Genomic DNA, 20,977 nt, shown 5'->3' with positions numbered 1-20,977 from the left:
ATTAAAGGAGAAACTCTGCAGAGTTGTGATATGGCATACTTTCACAATGTTAAGAAGCTTGATTACTTTATACAGAGGTTATGTAATTCACACATAGGCACTTTCAATGCTCATAATCTGCATTTACAAACAGAAGTTTATGAACAAATTATAATGCGTGCCTTCTTGCAGTTTCCAATTTATGTTTCATGCTAGAAAAATACATATGAACGTAACTGAATATATTTATGATTCATCTTGCAAACTCATACCTAATATAGGTACAAAGTGTATGGGTGATATTCATATTCCTGATGCAAATACATTAAGACTATCCTCACTGTTCAAAAATGAGCCCAGCAAAGTTGATTCACAGATGCCACTCACACTAAGAAGTGATAACAACAAATAAGCAGAACAAATGAAGTCATAATGAGAAATAAATAAATGAGAAACTATGTAAAACAACTTGTGCTAATGAAGCATTTTCTCACCTATGTGTGATTCATACTAAAACTTTCCCTCTTTTCAGCACCATTCACAGATATGGTATATAAAGAGGAGTCTTGCCCATCCTATCTACTTTGCAGTCTGTAAAGATGCTGTTAGCCTCTCTATTTCCCATTGTAAGCTGTTTGCCTTGGCCAAGCCAAAACCATTTGCTCCCAGCAGCACTCGGCAGCCAAGAAAGGAGTGATATACGCAGAGAGTAACCCACTATAATTTTGAATGTTAGGAAATCCTTTATAGTTTTAGCATGGACAGGGATATTATAAGGGGTATTAGTGAGTATGTATGATCCCCATGGGAGTACTGGAGGATTGTGTAGACTTTCTATCCCTATGGATACTAAGGTATGTACAGCTCTCACTATACTTGCCTTGGGGACCTTCTTGAGACAGACTAGGGAGAAGTTGGGTATCTCGCATGCTTTTGCCTCAGTGATACTTCAGCACTTCCTGGATGTACTCTTGGGACATGTGGATCAGTGCATTTATTTCATGGTGTCACATCAGGACTGAGCCAGGACTATGAGTGCCTTTTATGGGATGGAATGCTTCCCTGAGGTAATCAGTGCAATAGATTGCACCCATGTTGCAATTAGGGCCCCATGTAGTCCACATGGGGAATGGTACCACAATAGGAAGGGCTGTCATTCCATCATTTGCCCAGTATTGTGTGATGCATGGGGTGTGCATAACTAACAGCTCTGCCCAGTATCCTGGAAGTGCACACAGTTTCTGTATTTGGCACATTAGCTAACTCTACCACCTCTTTGTGTATGATAGAATGCTGAGTGGTCATCTTGTCAGTAAGAAGAAAACTATTTTCTTCTCTTTTTTCTATTTTACTTAAGTAGTTATTTATGATAAAATGTGTTGCTGACTACTAAGCCACTTTTCTTTTGTTTTGTTTCCCTCTACTTTTCTCTCTCTCTCTTTTTCCTTCATGCGATGCTGGATATCCACTGGAACAATGGCTCATGACACCAGTGAGAAGTCCAAGTGGAACTGCAGAAGAGAACTTTAACACAATCCTGTTCCAAACCTGTATTGTCACTGAGAAGGTGTCTGGCCTCCTGGAAAAGTCATTTAGATGCCTGGATAAGTCTTAGTATGACCCAGCTATTGCAAGCAGGATGTTTACTGCATCTTGCATTCTGTACAACATGATCATGCACCAATCTAGTGGTCAACTAACCCATGCTGTCACCGCAGCTCCCAGTTCCATTTCTACCAGCTGGCCGCAGTATTAAGGGGCTCCATGCAGCAGGCTCATGCTCGTGCATGACATACAACTACACAGGTAAAAAGGTGGCATCTAGTCCAGAACTATGGACCATGGCATTCAGGTTAGTGTTTGCTTTCTTTAAAAAAAAACACATAAAGCATAATTGTTGTCTGCAGTGGTATCTGTGGGATATGCTGTGGGGTGCCTGGTGTACTATCACTGTTCATCTGACATTTCTTCTCATCTTCAATTTTTTTAAGTAACCTATGCCCTTCAAGACTTCGAGTTAAACCTTCAACTGTGTTTGTGAAGATCAAAGTATAAGTAACAGAAATATCACACTTCAGTCACAGTAGTTCAAGGTAAAATGTGTCATACACATCTCCTAACGAAGGCTAGCTAATGGTACAAGTGATGTTGAAGACTGGCCATAATAAAAGCTGGTTGGCGAGTTGGTCTGATGTCCTTTATTTTTTCTTTTTCACCCATTTATGTTAATTTTTTTTACAATATCCACAATCCTCAAGAGCAGCACAGATGTGTACCTCCCAGATTAGGGATCCTTTAGCCTCTGCCCACCCAGGGATTTCCTCAAAGGATAAGGCAGTAACACCAGTTCTGTAGACAACCTAGTATGTGGCAGCCTAGCAGGCCTCACTGAAAAAGTGATTTGGGACTTACTTGAGAACATAGTGGAGCAGGGCATGGACAGATAGCTTCAAACAGGCATTTTCTCATTGGGTTGAAGACTTGATGTCCAGGTTGGCACCAAGCACCATGCCACCAAAGCTCCCTGCCCCTTAACATTGGGATCATCCACTCCAACATAATCTGACAGTGGAAATATTTGAGGCTTTGTGGAATGTGGACTCTTGCTGGCTACCACTCATCACACCTTCTTCCCTTATTCTCCCTCCTAAACCCTCTTACCTGCTTCCAATTCACACTACCCTCTTAAATAAAAAAATCTGGAAAAAATAGGGGGCTTATCCTCCACCAAAAACATGGCCCACCACCTCTCCCACCACTTCCAGCACAATGTTTTTGATGTGTTCCTGATGAGTGTCTCTCTTTGTTATGTCTGTACTTTTTCAGTCTTTCCTATCACCCATTTCTCTTCTTTAAAAAAGACAACATGGTGCCCACATAAGGATACCCCTATATAAAACATTTTAAAACCTTTTATTTCTTTTAAATATTAATAATAAAAACTGCTTAGTCAGGCACTTGTTTTACCTCGTTTAATGGCAACTGCAATAGCCGCATCTGTCCAGAGTATCTGAATACATATAAAGTCATACAACCTTTGCATAGCACTTTTTTTATACTTAATGCTTAAATGTAGGTATTTTATGCTTTTGATGTAAGTAAGCATGTTTTTCAAAATGCTTTCTCCTTTTCTTAGTCAGCGTAACCTGTGCTTAGCTTTTTTGCATATACATGTAGCAGTACATTTTGCAGATAACCACTATGCAGCCATGAAATCCTGGATTATGAATATCACCCTATATATGCAAACGGGAAAAGCCGAAAGACAAAACAAACAAACAAGCATATGCATTCATTACCTTCTAGAAAAATTAAGTTTTATGCTTCCTGCATTACCAAACTGTAGAAATACAGGCTACTAGTTATACTATCAGCACACATTTTAGTACAAATGAAAGAACAGTATTTTGTACCACAGGAGATATGTTGTAAGAACCGATATTCTTGAGTAAAGATTTTCTCTACTGGAACACAATGCATAATCATTATATATGTTTAAATGTGAGTCATGTAGAAAAGGGTTTGTAAAATATTTGTACTTTTTCTGCAAAGCTCATGTATACTTTTCCTGGAATCCAAGGAGTTACATGTGTTTGTTTTTGAACTGACATATGTAATATTGGTGTTTTACAAGGCTGATCTGTTTTTGACAATAACCGCAAAGCTGACATAATTTACTTTTGATTTGTTCAGTGCTCACACGTTTTGTATAACTCCTAGTTTTTGCCTCAGTTCTGCATAAATTGTTTATTAGACAGACATACATGGAGGATTTTTGATCTTGACGTACATTACTGCCTGGAATATCTCTAACTAGGCTACTGTTCCACACTTTTGAAAAGCAAACAGCAAATATGGATGAGATGATGTTTTAGTTGTTCTAACTTTACTTGATTAACTTTGCCCGACTCCCTAGTGTGTCAGTTTGCTTCTGCTTTCATTTGTAATAGGAATCATTTGCATATGCCAAGGACCATATGTCTGTATTCTAAAACTATACAGACATAATCTTTGGAAGTTGGTAAAGTACAAGATTTTTAACATAAAATCGAGTCTGTGCAACTATATTTTTGACTTGAAATGTACCTAAGTAAAACAATAAAACAAGTAAAAGTAACACTACTTCAGGTATGCTGTCATCTCACAGAACAGCAGATGGTATTATGTGAGAAATCTTACATACTTAACTGTGTTACTAGCCCTGAATATAAATGAAAAATGGGTCAGGCAAGGAGAAGATGTGCTGTAGAAAACTGCAGTAAACTGCAACACAAACAATTTACAGACCACTGACAAATTAACTGCTGCACGTAGCACTGTAATTTAACAAAACATCTTAAAAAGGTAGTCTGCACAATCAGTTTATAGAGTAATTTGGGGTATTCCTTTTGTTAGGAATAACATGATAAAGAACATATTTGCTGGTGCCATTAAATACATGCAATGTAGCTAAGATCTTATCCAGTATTTGACTTGTGCAAAAATGCTATTATATAATTTCTTAATTCCCTAATTATTGCTTTATCCAGTCCTGGTACTTAATGGAAGCAAGTCAGGGAAATTTAGTTAGAGATAAGATGCCAGTATATCACAAGATACACAGGCACACACACACACACACACACACAGACCGACACAGACTGACACACACATGCACACACACACAGACACACACACAAATACAGATACAAACACACGCACATAAATACAGATGCACACACATACACACATAGATACAGATAGAGATACAGTACAGGTACAGGAGTATTAAATATAAAGGGGGGGGTAATATTGTAGTACCACTGCTGAAGTCCACTGTTATCTTCATAGTTTTAAGAGTGTTCAGCTCCAGATTATTCTGACTACATCAAAGGGCCACACACACACACACACACACACACACACACACACACACACACACACACACACACACACACACACACACACACACACACACACACACACACACAGATACAAACACACGCACATAAATACAGATGCACACACATACACACATAGATACAGATAGAGATACAGTACAGGTACAGGAGTATTAAATATAAAGGGGGGGGTAATATTATAGTACCACTGCTGAAGTCCACTGTCATCTTCATAGTTTTAAGAGTGTTCAGCTCCAGATTATTCTGACAACATCAAAGGGCCACACACACACACACACACACACACACACTTATGCACATGTGGACCCATAGAAAATAAACAGTGGCACTGTGCCTACAGCTGTCATGTAATGAATCAAACATATTAACAAACTTTGAAGGAATGTGTAATTCACCTAGTGAACCATGGCCTTCTTCATTATGAAAGTGTCAGTGCTAATAAAGAATCACAGAATTGAAATTGTGTTAAAAAAACATGGCAAAAGTCAGTTCCAGGACTCAATCCATAGTTGAAAAAATGGGCCTGGGTGTGGTTGAGTGTGGAAACACACTAAAATTAAGATCATATAACCTCAGAGAAAACTGGACTATCTGGTTTGCTAAACAAATCAAATGTCCCTGTTTCTCTTCTGACTGCCTATGTGATAATGTCTGATCTGTTCTTATTTGAAAAATTAATTATACCTGAACAATTAATACTGATTTGTGAAACTGCAGTTTTGAAATGTTTTTTCATACATATGTAGTTCAACAAAGGGATGTCGATCAGCAAACATTCCGCTAATTGTCAACTGTTTGCACACCTGCTAAAGGTGCAGTCTTCTGTAGATTGTCATGACTTTGAACAGATAGAGCTATGGTGTTCTGTCCTGCAAGATTTTTAATTAGCAGAAAATCACAGAAGCTAAAATTAAAGAGTTCAACTTGCAGTCAAGCCACTGTATGCATAAACATAATACACACTTCAATAAAATGGTTGTTTGCAATGTGCCTGTCATGTAGATCTGATTTTAGTGCCATTCCTAAACCTGAATCACCCAAAAGCCAGCCCACACAGACAATCTCACTCTATTACTTAGGAGTTAATCACACAGAAAGCACATACATCAGTCCATACCCACAGAAATCAAAGAGATAGACGCTATGCGCATAACTAAACTTTGACATGTATTCACAATTAAGATATAAACTGTTACGGGTGATAACATGTCCCCGTACATGGCATTTACATGATTAGCAGAGTGAATACTGTCTGAGTGCCTGATATCAGTGTTATATATAAAAATTTAGTTAGCCATCATGTTACAGATATTTCCCTGCCTACGGGATGCTGATAGAGGAAGATGACAGTAAGCATGTTTGTCTGCATCCTTATGAGAATTATCCAGTATCAAGCTATTTTTCTTCAGCACAAACATTTTATAATGTCATATTTTTCAACAGAAATTAAATTCTTGACTTCCATTTTACTTGGTATGACATTTTTCAGCTTTTTTAGGTCTGTAACAAGAGTTTCAAAATGAGTAGGATTATTTCTGAGTTTCAGTGGTGTGACTTTATTGGTGTGTTAACCTACGCAGTGTGTGAAAGCTTCTTCTTCCAGGCTATAGCAAATTGTGTTTTTATCTGTCCACATTACTGTACCTGTACAGGATTACTTCATTGCTATTAAAACTTAGAAGTGTAGTAGGAAGCACATCTCAATTTTGTGTCTTTGTTGTTGTGTCTTTTCCCGGTTAGGGGTCGCCACAGTGGAACTCCGGTCCGCTAATGATTGGCAGTAGATTTTTACATGCCGAGTTGCCAGCTCTGATGCACAACCATCAGTGAAGGTACGCCCATTCATGCATGTCTCCAAACAGAAGACGCTCTAGCTGAGAATTGAACAGGACAACGTCGTACTGTGAGGCGACAATGCTACCGCAGCACCACCACCGCACACATCTCAATAATATACATAAATGTGACATCCCTAGTCTGGGCCAGTAATCAAGGAGTCTGAATCCTTACCACTGACCCCGGAGAGGGACATTCACTTGTAATACAAATGGATACACTCAGTATTTCCAGATGCAGACCTCTCAGGGTCTGTATTTCTCTCTCTGTCTCTCCCCAGGTCCCCAGTAAGGCACCCCACTGGCACAGCTGCAGAGTTAAGTCCTCAGCTGAATGTCCAAGCCAAGTCCTCCAACATTTTCTCAGTGAAACCAGTGCTTTGTGTCCCTGCTTCAAGTTGGTGACATGCACACACTTTGAGATTGAATTTTCACATGCATACACACACACACACACACACACACACACACACACACACACACACACACACACACACACACACACATACATGTGCATGTGCATGCGCACACACACACACATGTGCATGTGCATGCGCACACACCTGGGAAAGGCTGGCACAGATTTACCCGCTGTGCCCGCATCTGCCTAGACTATAAGGTAGTTATCCCTGCCACTGGACACTACAAAGCCACCTACCTAAGGCTCTTACAAGTGTACCCAATTATACTGAGTGAAGTTATTATTAATACAAATAGTAATGTTGGCCAAGCAGCCAGGCTTTCAGGAGTGGCCACAGTGTTAGCAATAGATATAAGTACTCTCAAAGGTTAAAATATTCTCTAAAATTACGAGCCACAATGAAAAGTTTAAATATATTTAGTAATAAATGATAAAAGAACATGAAAATGTGAAATATATACAGTAAACACCAGAGTTTCAATCACAGGAAATATTACAAATAACACAGCTGGAAACATTCACACAGTTATAGAAAAACAACGCTTAACTATTCTCACTATATTTTCCTCACTGATCCAGAGAATTACTGTTCCCACTTACTTAATAGAGCAAGGCTAGATGAAGTACGTGAGGGAGCCTTCTATGTCAGGTTCCAAGAAACAGACTGCTGTTGAGACTTCAGTCTCCTCTAATATTAAAACATTATTTCTGTACAGAATGACATTACATACATCTGGTCATCTGATGTCTGGTTCCCATGCAACCTCCCATTGCTAGAAAGTGCCAGGATTTAACATCTACATATCAATAATGCACACAAAAGAGCTTTGCTCAGTTCAAGTTGAGCTTCTGGAAGTCACAAAACAATTACAAACATTTATCCTACTATAGAGACTAAGAAACCATGCTTCTTACAGACACTGCATCTCTGGCTTCATTCAAAGCTGTGAGACTAATATGTTCATGACCTAGGCCCAGTAATTTAATTTTCTTACTATTTCTCAAAGTCAGGTGGATTGAGATTTTCCTCTTCTCTTCCAGTGTCCTCTGTTACAGTTACAATAATGCATGTACATTTATTTTCTGCCCAGCAGGGCACACTGTTGATACATTTTTAACACAGGCAGTTTTACAAATACATTTTTCAACACAAGCATCTGTACAAATCAGTTTGATATACAAATGATATATAATTTTTTATTAAATTCCAGCTAGCTGTGCTGGCATATGTTACACATCCACTGCCCTACTTTTCCTGGCATAACTGGCAATACCTCACATTGTCACATCAGAGTAAGATAAACATAGTTTTGTACCCCACTGTAAATGCCATCAACATATTTGATTTTTTCATAACTCCACAGCATTAACAATCTTCTCTGCTCTACAGTCATGGCAAGGGGTCATACTTATATGTTTAAGCACCTACTGCCATCACTGAGGATGGTGCAGTGTGCTTATTCAACTCCAGTGGAGACTGAGACACTGAGCAAAAATAAAATGGCTTCTGGCTTGAGCTGGTAGGCATAACTGGAGGCATATCCACTCATTTGCCCAGCACATACCTGCTTCCATGAGGCATGCTTCATTGCCATATGTTATGCAGAACAATAGAAACAATCATGAATTGTAATCTAAAGTAAACATGCTAAAAGTTATTAAAAAATATTAAACAGAAACAATCACTGGCTAGAGCCGGTTTTTAGAAAAAAAAGGAGAAGATCAAAGCATTCTGAGTAAAAAAAAAAAAAAAAAAAAGCTGCAGAACATATGACACGGCCAGTATCTTAACAAAAAAATACCTCATACGAGAAGAGCATTGCTTACTGATAAACAGCCTGTTGAAATTTCGAGATTCAATTTGCCAAATCCAGAGATACTAGTAAAAGATGAAAATAGCAGTTTGCATATCAAACATTGTTCTTCTCCTTTAGAAATGTTTTAACATGGGGGGAGGGCAAGCCTCCCTGATTCCCTTGATGTAGGTGACAAGCTCCCCATATCCCTTGAACTTATATATACCAACTCTGAGATCACCATATGTCTGCAAAATGGCAGTCTTAGACTTAGTATATATAAATCTCGATTTTCAGTTATTAAGTATCCACATCTCAGGACTCAGCAAACTGAGTCCTGAGATTTCACATGGTTACCAATAGAGGCTATCTATTGAAAACTTGATACTTGCTTTGCTGAGCCCCAACTTATGGAAAAAAGGACCAAAACTGCAGGAGAATAACAAATATCAACTATCACTTCTCTGCTATAACTTGTTCACCCAAGCTTATATTTAACAACGCTGAGATTACCATACCTTAGAGAAAAGGGAATATTCTGTAAAATGGCAAACTTAATATATGTAAATCTGGACCTTCAGTCATTCAATCTCCACTTTTTGAGACTTGGGAAAGTAGGTTCCAATATTTCCAATGGTAATTAATTGACATGATAAAAATTCACCCATAGGTTCATAGATACTTACTAGGCTATTTATCTGTGAGAATCTTAAGGAGTTGAGCTTTACATCTCAAGGTAGCTTTTAGCCCTTAAATTTGCCTACAAATAACCTCGAGATGGGCTGAACAAGGATATGATGGTACATATACATGTTTCTCCTATCCATGAGGAAAAAGAGTGTTAAACTAGTGATAACTTTCCAGTTACCCATCCATCCATTCAAATTACATTTTAAAAGAGTAAATGTTGTTCTCTGTGATATGATCATATCCATACAATGTGTACTATTTATTTTGCAAAAATGTTTGCAATCCGTTGAGATGGAGTTGATGATACTACTGAACTTCGGAATGTGCAATCGTTCTGAGACACTAGGATCTATAGAAGCTTTCTACGCAAAGGAGAGGTCATCTGTCAGTAGCCTGTATGGTACTGAAAAGAGTGACAAGGCTTTGAGATGGTCTACAAAGATTTTTCAATTCAGACCCTTGATTTTTTAGTGAGAAAGCATTGCAGTCATTCTAGGTGTGGCTACATAGTGATCAGAGGACAGGTTATTGTCAACATAGGTTCCCAGATCCTTAACTATGAGATCAATATTTAGGGCTGTATTGTCAAAGCGATAGTTACAAGAGGGTCATGTTTATGGAAGGATACAGTTACGCATTTCTTGGCATTTAATTTTAGTCCACGGTTTCAACACCAGCTATTTACTTGGGCCAGCCCTCTTGGAGGATCTTGGTGTTGACTGGAGATTTTATGATTGCACAAAGTTTGCAGTCATTTGCAAGTTTAGTCAGCCACAATCCATTAACATTACCTTTGACCCTTTGACCTTCAAGACTAACTTATTGTCATCAACATCACCATTATCATTATCATCAGATAATGATTTAGATATAGATATAAATATAGATATAGTTATGACAGCCAAACTAAACTCAGACAGCACATAGAAGAAACAGTAAACTCTAAGTTTTGCTAACACACAAAAAATGAACATACTAATCTTATTGTTTATTTATACATTTTTTCTTCACTTACCCATCTTCCCCTCCACCGAAGTGGCAAATATAAACTACTTAAAGAATAAACATTTAATTAGATGTAGTTAGTCTTAATATAATTGGAAAATGGTTCTTTGTAATTCTAATGTGTGACTGGCTTTAAATAGTAAGTAATTTATTCCATCCAGTTTATGTCTTTTACATCATGTTCCATAAATCAATGTCTTTTGGCTTTCTTTTTCTGCTCACTGCCTGCTAGCCATCATGTTTCCTGCTGCTGATTAAGCATTGCTGTACTGCTCAACGTTAAAAGTCTAAATATGAAAATGCACTCACTTGAAGCACTCCTTAAAATGGAGAACATCAACTTTTGTACTGTAGCAGAGACCTGGTTCAAGGCAGCAGAAAGCACCCCTGCACTACCAGGCTATAACTCATTCCACACCTTTCAGTCCCAGAACTTGGACCGAAGCTCCAAAGGTGGTGGTGTTTCCATATTCATAAAGGACGTGCAAACCTCCAGACTGGTAGCCCAACATAATGCATCAGAGATACTTCAAGTGCAGCTAACACTGGGTAAGACAGTGATTCAGGTCGTTGCCTGATATAGGTCCCCAACAATGACCCAAGACTCACATTACAAATTCCTTAGCACATTGGAGAATATTAGGGTTCAACCTAACACTCTCATACTGGGAAAATTCAACTACCCCTTCATTAACTGGGAAAACTACTCATGTACCAGTACACTTGCCCAACATTTCCTGGAATTGATTAATTTAAATGCCCTGGTCCAACTCATTCTTACCCCCACTAGAGGTAGCAACATCCTTGACCTGGTCATTACTAACATGGGTGACCGTTGCTCTACACCATTAGTTAACTCTTCCCTGGTTAGGTCCGACCACAAACTAATCACCCTGGAAATCCACATCCCTCCCACCCCCCACCCCTCCGCAAAGGTAACCACCATGAAAAAGTTCTCCAAAGCTAATTTTGGGCTCACAAAAACAGAGATGGCTAATTTCGTGGCACCCATGCAAATGGAAAATAGTTGCATGACCACTGAATCATACACCAATGCAGTGTACAAACAAGTACACAAAGGCATGGATCTCGGCATACCAAATAGAACCAAGATGCTCTCCTAGTTTCATAGTTTCATAGTTTAGTACTAGGCTATCTGCCCTGGTGCATTTGTAAGCCTAGCCGTAGAGATGTGTCTTTCGCCACCCCATGCAGTGGTACTAAGGTGTACAGAATAAATTTAGAATACTGTGCCTTTGTCTAGTAGTGACACATTGAAGACCCCCTTACTTATTAAAATTAGTCTATTGTGCCTCTGTCAAGTAGCGACACAGGGGTGACCCCCGGGTAAACCTACGATCTCCCATCCACTCGTCAAGATTTCTCTTGAAGAGAGTCACTGAGGGGCTCTGCCTAACATGAACTGGGATTCTGTTCCAGAGTATGGGAAGCCTCTGAGTTATGAATCTGTCCCTCCAGCATGTTCTATTCATATTTGTACTGAGGTTTAAATCTTTGGCTCTCATGGTTCTAATGGATTTGGATTTTTTGAGGTGGAGCATGTCCATCAATTCCTGGTTTGACATGGCCTTGTATGTCAGGCACAGATCACCTCTGAGCAGGTGGTATGCTACTGAATAGAACTGGAGTTTCTTTAGCCTGGTAGCATATGACATATGTCGGAGACCCTTGATCCTCTTGGTGAGGTACTTCTGGGGTCACTCCAGCTGTTGTAAGTGCCGGGTGAGGTACATACCAAATGGGGCATTGTACTCAATCATGAGCCTGATAAGGGAGGAGTATAGGGGTATGATGACCTCCTTTGATCTGGATGTGAACCCCTTCATGATAAGGTGGGAAAGGTAGAAAGTCTTTCTAACCACTTTGGCAATGTGGGTGTGAAATGAGAGGTCACTATCAACTTGGGTCCCCAGGTCTCTGATTACTTTTCCGTACTCAGTGGGTTACTGTCTATGTGATAATTTGTGGGTACTTTGTTTTTCCCAAAGGGGATGACTATACATTTCTTGACATTCAGTTTAAGGCCATGATTCCGGCACCAGTTGTCCATTTTGGTGAGGCCTTTCTGTAGGATGTATGTGTCAGCTGGTGTATTGACTATGGCGCCTAGTTTGCAGTCATCTGCGAACTTTGTCAGCCACAACCCTCCCATGTTTGCTTTCACATCTGAGAAGTAAATGCCGAACAAGAGGGTTCCCAGGACAGAGCCCTGTGGGACACCACTTGTAACTGGCTTTGAGTCTGATATGGCTCCCGCAAGTTTGACTTTATGGGTTCTGTTCTTTAGCCAGTTTGCAACCCATCTTGTGACATATGGATTTACATTTAAGCTGTTTAGCTTGTCTATGATGCCTGACTGGGGTATTGTGTCGAAGGCTTTAGCCAAGTACAGGTAGGCTGTATGGACTGCCTTGCCCTCATCAATGGCTCTAGTGACTGTTTCGAAAAAGTCAACCAGGTTCAAAAGGCAGGATCTGCCCTTTACAAAGCCAAACTGGGTGGGATCGAGTGTCTGTAGGTCCCCAATGTCATTGTTTATGAGTTCCATAACAATTCTTTCCATAGCTTTGCAGACCAGGCTGGTTAAGCTTATGGGGTGGTAGTTCCCAGGGTCTGTAGTGGAGCCTCCCTTGTAGAATGGGACCACTGTTGCTGTACGCCAGTGTTCAGGTACATATCCTGTAGTAAGGCTAAGGTTAAATAGCATTTTTATATGCAGGTTTAGCTCCTCTTGGAGTTCACATATCACACAGCCGGGGATACCATCAGATCCCATTGATGCTGTGTTTTTTGCTTTGCTGAGGGCAGTTCTCACCTGGACATCAGAGATGACAGGGAGGTTACATTCAGCTGGGATAAGTATTTCTTCTTTTGGAGGTGAGGGAGGGGAGAAATTTGCACTGAACCTGTCTGCCAGAATGTTGGCAATATCTGTGGGTTATGTAAATTTTTTGTCGTTGTGTACTAACTTTGAGCATATCTGAGGGTTACTGCCCAGGTTTCTAACATAACTGAACAATGCCTTGTGGTTATCTTTAGTGTTCTTGGCGATTTTTCTCGCAAAGTTGGCCTTGGATGTTTTTATGAGAGAACATAGCTTTCTACTAGTGCTGATCAGAGATGCCTTCCCTTTAAGGGATTTTGCTCTGTCTTGCAGTAGCTTCCTTCTTTTGTTATACAATTTGTTTATGGCTGGGGTCCACCAGACAGGATGCTTTCCTTTGGTGGAGAGGGTCTTGGTTTTATTTGGGATTGCACGATCCATGCATTCTTGGAGATGTCCGTAGAAAGCATTTGTGTAGGATTCAGCATTGTGGGATGTGGTTTCCATTGTCCCTGTGGGTTTAAATGATACCATCTCAGTCTTAAGAAGTGTAAAGTCGGCTTTTGAGAAGTTTCTCACTGTAGTCTTTTGTGCTGGGGGTGGAAGTGGTAAATGTATATCCAGGGTGATTAGTTTGTGGTCATATCTCACCAGTGAGGGGAATACTTCCAGTGTGGAGCATTTTGTCCCCATGTTTGTGATGATCAGGTCTAGTATATTATCCCCCCTTGTGGGAGAGGTGACTAGCTGTTCCATTGCATTTGAGTTTATGAATTCCAGGAACTTTTGGGTTAGGGTGTTAGGGCTAGAATAGGGCACTCAGTCTATGTTAGGGTAGTTGAAGTCTCCCAATATGATGGTATTTGGTGAGACATTCATATCTTCCAATGTCTTCAGGAAGGCTGAGTGGGGTTCTTGAGATTGGGAGGGTGGTCTGTAACATGCAACCAGTTGTATAGCAGTTTTGCCTATGGTTAGCTGCACCTGGATGGTCTCCGATGCTTCATGAGTTGCCACTGACCTGGAGGTGTGGGTATCCTTGATGAATATGGACACTCCCCCTCCCTTTGTGGTTCGGCCTGGGTTTTGGGGCCGAAAAGCATGATACGAGGTAAAGCCTGGTAGTGTTCGGGTGCTCTCAGGAGCCTTGAACCAGGTCTCATTTACTGCGCAGACATCGATGTTCTCCATACTGAGGAGTGCTTCAAGAGCCTGCATCTTGAGATTTAGACTTCTGGCATTGAGCAGCATCAGCCTTAATTTTTTTCCATTTTTGTTTTCTAAGGAGGTGGGTTTGTCTTTTGAGCCTTGCCTAAAAAAGGCACTATGGGGGTGGCAAGAGCCTTAGCCAATATCCGGAAGCCCAGTGGTGACAGATGCAAGCCGTCCCTTGCGAAGCAGCGTGGCTTGTCCAGCATGTCATCCCAAGCAGACAGACATTGGATCCCCCCTAGAATGACACCAGTAATTGAGCCAATTATTAAAGATGATCATCTTGTCTTTGTATTGCGGCATCATTCTTGGTGAGGGCAAGATGCTGCTCAGGGTCAGGGTCACACCAGCCTGGGCTACATAATCAGAGAGCTCCTCTATGTCTCTTTTCATGTAGTCCAAGGAGGTACATCTCAGGTCATTCACGCCGGCATGGACAATGACGGAGTCATATTTGTACGTGCTTTTGAGTGACCTGAGTGCGTGTGTTATATGGTGGATCCTAGCCCCCAATAGGCAGCTTACCGTTACCCTCTCCTTGCTCAGCCTGGTAAGTGGGACGTCAATGTGTCTGACTATAGAGTCACCTATCACTAGTGTATCAGGCATAGTGTTTGGCCTTAAGGGCTGTGATTTGTTGACACACCAATTTATTGAAGTATGTGTTGCATGTGCTATGTTTTGAGGTGGTGGATTTTTGGGTGTCTGCTTTGGGAGCCTCTGTTGTTTTGGTGAGTTTTTTAATAGAGCCTCCGAGTATATTTTTGTGTTATTATGTGTTTGATTTGCAGTTGGGGTAGGTCTATGTGTGACTGGGTTTGTTGTGTGCGTGGTTACCTTCTCCTCCTGTCTGGTCTTGCCAGTCCTGAGTTGAGAGAGTTCAGCCTCCAGTTTGGCTATATAGTTGCATCTCTCACATGTATTTGTGTTTGTTGAGAGGAGGAGAGGGGTGTCTGTGTACATGAGACACTTATAGCATTGTTTCAAGATTCCCAGATTAACCAGCTGAACATGAGAAGATTCTAGCAATCTACCACTCGACATGCTAGAATATTATAAAAGAGTGCTGTGCCTTTAAGGGAAGTGGTGTGGGTGGTAGGTGGATGTAGTGCTACTTAAGTTTGAGAGTGCTTACTTAGAAGAGAAGCTTTGAGAACAAGTGCTAGGCTTATAATATAACGAGTAGACTGGTTAGTCTAAGAGTAGAGCTTTCTAAGGGAAAATTTGAAGAGCAGACTTGGCGGAGCCAGAAAAAGTTTAACCCTGTTTAACCAGTGCTGCGCTATGCGCACAATCGCGCAAAGCCACGCAAATGTGGATTTTAAACAGAGAACTTCAAAAGAGCTAGAAATGGTCCAAAACAACCAATTACTATAGCTCTTGTGCTGAGGTCACTCCTTCAGGGACAGATAGGCTGCTCAAGGCTCCCCACTCCCACTGGTGAGCAAAGAAACTTCCTTCTATCCAAGTAGGGTAATGGACAAACACAGGAACTACACCACAGCCCAGAATACAGCAGAGTCTGTAAACTGGTCTAAACTAGTCGAGAAGAGGTGGGAAAACAAGGATTATTTTTTTGTTTTTTTTTGTTTTTCAGATAGAAAGCACACAGAAATACAGAAGGCAGTAATAAATCAGTTACACAGGCTAACACACTTTAGTGGGCAGCCTCAGCAGTTAAATTAAACAAACAAACAACAGATTTCCGACCAATTTTCTACCAGGTAAAATTTTAAGTGCAGATACTATATAATGCAGCAAACAGTTAAAAAAACAGTATAAGCTTGTTCAACATAAGCAAGAGAAGGTATTCCAAGTAAAAGAACAGAAAAAATACTTAAATCAGGAAAGTAGTCGCTTTTCTCAGTTCTCTGTAGCTAGGACCACTCTGCAGGACCACATGGAGCTGTCTCTGAGTAGTATAGCCAGAAAAAAATGCTCTGATGCAGATTTTAAACAGGGAACTTCAAAAGAGCCTGAAATGGTCCAAAACAACCAATTACTATAGTAATGTGCTGAGGTCACTCCTTCAGGGACAGATAGGCTGCTCAAGGCTCCCTACTCCCACTGTTGAGCAAAGAAACTTCCTTCTATCCAAGTAAGGTAATGGACAAACGCAGGAACTACACCACAGCCCAGAATACAGCAGAGCCTGTAAATTGGTCTAAACTAGTCGAGGAGAGGCGGGAAAACAAGGATTATTTTTTTTTTTTTTTGTTTTTCAGATAGAAAGCACACAGAGATACAGAAGGCAGTAATAAATCAGTTACACAGGCTAGCACACTTTAGCGGGCAGCCTCAACAGTCAAATTAAACAAACAAACAACAGATTTTCGACCAATTTTCTACCAGGTAAAATTTTAAGTGCAGATACTATATAATGCAGCAAACAGTTAAAAAAACAGTATAAGCTTGTTCAAAATAAGCAAGAGAAGGTATTCCAAGTAAAAAAACAGAAAAAATACTTAAATCGGGAAAGTAGTCGCTTTTCTCAGTTCTCTGTAGCTAGGACCACTCTGCAGGACCACGTGGAGCTGTCCCTGAGTAGTATATCCTCCAAAAAAAGGAAGCCAATCTGGTGGTCCCCTACCATAAACAAACTCTACAACAGAAGGCGGAAACTGATGCAGAATAAGGTGAAGTCCCAAGACTGGAAAAACTCCCTTATCAGCCTCAACAAAAAGTTGAGATCCCTCATCAAATCCTCTAAAGCTAGCTATGAAAACAGAATTGCAGCAGATAGTAAAGACAAGCACAAGGCCTTCTATAGTTATGTAAAGAATCTCCATAGTAATACCCAGATTTGCTCTGAGCTACTGCATAATGGTACATCCTATACCGAGCCAACAGATATTGCCAATATACTGGCTGACAGATTCAGTGCCAACTTTACCCCTCTCTTCCTCCCAAAGGACCAATCACAATACCAGTAGATTCCCAGGCACCCAGGTTAAAACAGCACTGTCCAAGGCCAAGAATATAGCTTTCATGTTACCTGACAATATCCCTGGTTGTGTTCTACATGAACTAGAGAGTGAACTGGCACCTCAGCTGTTTTTCCTGTTCAATCACAGCCTCACCTCAGGATTTTTCCCTACCGAATGGTGCACTGCTACAGTCATCCCTCTCCACAAAGGAGGAGTGACTACAGACCCTGGGAACTATTGCCCCATTAGCCTGATGAGTCTGATATGCAAAGCTATGGAACGCATCATCATGGACCTAATAAACAAGGATATAGGGAATCTCCAAACTCTGGATCCCACACAGTTTGGTTTTGTGAAGGGTAGATTATGCCTGCTCAAATTTGTTAACTTCTTTGAGTCAGTCACCAGAGCTGTGGATGAAGGCAAGGTGGTTCATACAGCCTACCTTGATCTGGCCAAGGTATTTAATACCATTCCCCATTCAGGAAACATAGAAAAACTCATTAAGCTAGGCATCAACCCATATATCACTAGGTGGGTTGCAAATTGGCTCACAGATAGAATCAGAGTGTGAAAGTAGCAGACTCTAAGTCAGACTGCTAAACAGTCACGAGTGGAGTCCCATAGGGTTTGGTCCTACGTCCTCTCCTGTTTGGTATCTACTTCTCGGAAGTCCAGGCCAACACAAAGGTTCTCTGGCTGGCAAAGTTCACAGACGATTGCAAGTTGGGAGCTATTATTAACTCCCCAAGTGATGTTGACATCCTACAGAAAGGCCTCACTGAGACCAATGACTGGTGTCAGAACCATGGCCTTCAGCTCAATGCCAAAAAATGTGTCGTCATCCCTTTTGGAAAAATCCGGTTCACATAAATTACCACATCAATGGTAGTCCAGTGAACAAAGAAGGTGTTATAAGAGATCTGGGAACACAGGTTGACAGCACCCTCTCTTTTGACCACCACATTGCCACTGTGGTCAGAATGTCCTTCTATGTGGCACATCTCATTACTAAGGGTTTTGCATCCAGGAAGAAAGAGGTCATTGTCTCCATCTTCTCTTCCCTCATTAGGCCAATCATCAAGTATAATGCCCCATTGGCATGTCCCTCACTAGACAACTGCAACCACTGGAGAGGCCGCAAAAGTACCTCACCAAGAGGATCTTAGGCCTTAAACACTTGTCCTATATGGACAGACTCAAAAAACTCCAACTATTCTCTGTCTCATATCATCTACTTAGAGGCGATCTCTGCTTGACATACAAAGCCATGTCCGATCCAGCTCTGTTAGAAATACTACATCTAAAAAAATCCCAATCCCTCCACACCACACGCTCCAGTGACCTCAACCTCATTACCACAATCAACAGAACATGCTGGATCGACAGGTTTAAAACCCAGAGCCTCCCCTTGTTATGGAATAGATTTCCCATACATGTCAAACAGAGCACTTCACTGGCCCTCTTCAAGAGAAACCTTGATGAGTAGATGGGAAATAGAAAATTCACACCGGGGATCACTCCAGTGGCTCTACTCGACAGAGGCACTGGGAACTAAGGTTGGGTAGCATGATGTTAGGGTAATCCTATGGGCTAGGTTTGTAAAAGCTCCATGGCCATTATCCTACTACACTTCTATGAACCTATGAAACCTACACCAGCACTAGTGCACAAGCATAGAGATTCCTGGACTTTGTCAATACAAATGCCCTGAAACAATTAGCTAGAGTACCCACTGTGGGAATAATATCCTGGATCTTATCTGTATTAATATGGGAGCATCTTGCAACATTCCTTGTGTATCTATATCACTAGTTAGGTCTGACCGTAAAGAAGTCTCCTTCAAAATAAAACTGAAACCAGAGATCCCTTCCACTCTAGGTACCTTTGGAAGTTTCTTTATGACAAGCTACCTACTCCAAAGTGATACACTGGCAAGCTTCAAATCCCCACCAAATCTAGTTAACTCCATTGTATACACAGAGATGTACTCTACCACACTATACTAGCATGTAAACAGATATACAGATGCAGCTGTATGTAGAAGGAACAAGCTGCAAACCCTAGAAACAAACTCATATGTTGGAACCATAATATCAGCAAACGTTATAATAAACAGAAAAGAATTTTGACCAAAAGTAAGAGTAAACACCTGAACATTAGAGCTCGTGTCAGTGAAAATAAAATGAAGAAGCTTAAAAAATCCCCCAAATCCTCAAGTTTGATGCTAAAAAACTACCCAAGCCAAAGACAATCGCAAGGCATTTTTGTTCTGTTTGTAATCTCAAAAGTATAATGCAGCAATACACTGAGCTGATTGTGAACAATGTTACCCACACTGTGGCTGAAAATAGCAAACTTCCTGGCTGATAAATTTAGCTCTAAATCTACCTCTGTCTCCCCTTAGTCTGTTCCTAAAAAAATCTTCTGTGGCCAGAAGTACAAAACCAACTCTTACTCCCAGAGCTCCACCTCACACACTCTATACTAGCTAATCCCTCCCTCTCTCCTGCTCTCTCTACCTTAATCTCTCCCTATACTCCCAAACGCTGTCTCCGCAGTGCAGACCAACACCTCCTGGAAGGTTATAAGCCCATGAAGCAAACAGGTAAAGTTCTGTACAGTCATTAAGTTGCCAACAACTGGAAAAAACTTCCCGCAGACCTAAGAACTGTCATCAATAGTTTCAGTTTAAAAAAAAAAATGCTAAAAGATTACAACCTCAGAAAGTGGTCTTGCCCTTGTCCTACTCCAACCTGCTCTATTCCTTCTCATCTGTCTCCCGCTTCTATCTCGTTAATGCAATGTTACAGTAACTATACCCCTTTTACTTTTCTTTCCTCCTGCAGACTATCTATCTAAAAGTTCAAAAGCTGTCTATGGCTACAAATAACCTATTTTCTTTCAGTCAAATGTATATAACTAAATGACTTTACATATTTTAACTTGCTGTTATTTGCCAATGTGTTAGTTGCAGTCTTACTCTCTGTGCGTAAGCAACTATTTAATTCTTATGTTAATAACTCTGCTGTTTTTTTCTCCATATAAGTTCCTTCTTATTATTATTAGCGAAGCTATATATTTGTATATGTATTATTATGTTTGGAGCTTTTCTCTTCAGGCCTCTGCTGAAAAAGGGTTTCTTGCCCAGTCAGCCTAACACAGTTAACAAATGTCAAATAAATAAATAAAAATGTTCAGGAACAGTCACACTCTGTTTCTTTGGTTGAACACCACATGGCTTCATTATTGTGGCTACTCAAACCTGAACTTTCAACCTTGCCATGAATATTCATTTGAGGAAGAGATTTAGTCTTATTTGACATAAACTTGGTTATTCTCAGTTCAAACATGTCTGATTTGTGC

Source organism: Protopterus annectens, chromosome 4.part1 (genome assembly GCF_019279795.1).
Source record: "Protopterus annectens isolate FY-2018-M chromosome 4.part1, PAN1.0, whole genome shotgun sequence".
NCBI classification, from domain to species: Eukaryota; Metazoa; Chordata; order Ceratodontiformes; family Protopteridae; genus Protopterus; species Protopterus annectens.
This window is presented reverse-complemented; position numbering follows the sequence as displayed.